This window comes from Petaurus breviceps, unplaced genomic scaffold (genome assembly GCF_028583685.1).
Source record: "Petaurus breviceps papuanus isolate PSGF00001 unplaced genomic scaffold, PetGlider_PUasm1.0 90919, whole genome shotgun sequence".
NCBI classification, from domain to species: Eukaryota; Metazoa; Chordata; class Mammalia; order Diprotodontia; family Petauridae; genus Petaurus; species Petaurus breviceps.
In genome coordinates this window covers 24,086,877-24,088,375 of record NW_027187378.1, presented here as the reverse complement: position 1 = coordinate 24,088,375, position 1,499 = coordinate 24,086,877, and positions in this window count along the sequence as shown.

Below are 1,499 nucleotides of genomic sequence, written 5' to 3'. Positions count from 1 at the left end.
ACCACAAAGCCCCTCTTCTCAAATGGAGATTAGTTTCCAAACATAAGTAAAATACATTCATTTGCTCAACCATAGAACACAAAAAGGTCAAAAGTTCCCCACCCCTGGATCACAATTGAATCTACCCCAGAGTTACATCAAGTTTAAACACAGCACTTAATACCCAAATGGAGGTCTTTTCTTCATCTTGACAGGAGGCAAGTTCTCAGCAATCTTAGTTCCTGGAGAGACAAGGCTTAGCAAGGCCATAAGATACATTGCCAGTCCCTTCATGAATTTATCCTCTGTCTGTAGAACAGTCCTAGAACCCCTGAACACATTAGCAAAGCCCTCTCCCAGGATTTCTGTAAACATACAACAAGAAAATCCTTCTTCAGGGCTTCTGAACCAACAGAAAGGCTCCCAGACCCCTGCAACAACAGCACTGTCCTTCACCAGTGGACAGTATTCATTCTGTCTGCAGGACAGTCTCCAGACCCCTGCAACAACAGTACTGTCCCTCACCAGTGGACAGTATTCACTCTCAGTACTGTCCCTCACCAGTGGACAGTATTCACTCTCTGTCTGCAGGACAGTCTCAGGCCTTCTTAACCAAATGCCAGGTTCCAGGACTTCTTCAACAGGACAGTCTTTCACCAGTGGACAAATCTGGCAAAATAACATCAAAACAGACAGACAAAGTACCAGCAAAACAGCCATGTCTCCTCAGTCCTTGGCAGCTCAGGGGGCAGGTCTCAAAAGTCCAGGGCAATTCAAAGCGGCCACCAGCAATCTCTTAGTCTCTCCCTCTCCACGAGGTGCTGCTTCCAAAAAGAACTTCCGCTTCTCTCTTGTCTCTCCAAATCTACATCACCAGCTCCTCCCACTTCAGGACTTTCTTTTCACATCAACAAGCCCATCCCACAGGTGGGATTAACAAACTCTGGGTTTTAATACAATCAATTTGAAAACCAAGCCAATACAGGGGAATCTTTAATTGCCATTACTATCACACCTGTGCAGCAAAAAATAATGGGCAGAATAGAAAAAATGGGAATATTGATTAGAAAGTCTTACCAAAGAAACAAAAGAGAGAACAGTAGATTGGGAGTGTAAATGTACAGAAGTGAAGGACAATATAGAAGAGAAGCAAAAACAAACAAACCCCAACACATTAAAAGAAAATATGCTTAAAGTCAACAAAACAAATTGATCTCAAAGACAGAGACAACCTAAGGATCATAGGTTTCCCAGAAGAACATGAGAGGACAAAGAAACCTCAACACCATAATGAAGAAAATAATAGAAGAGAACTACCCTGAAATTCTGAACATAGAAAATGAAGTGCCAATTGAAATAATTCATAAATCATCCCTAGGGGAAAGAAAAAACTCCAAGGCCACAAACTCCAGGGCACATAGAGGTTAAATTTAGCAATTCAATTCAGATACAAGGTTCCACATGTGATCAGGAAAAAGACCTTTAAATGCAAAGAAAAGAAAATTCAGATAATGCAAGAC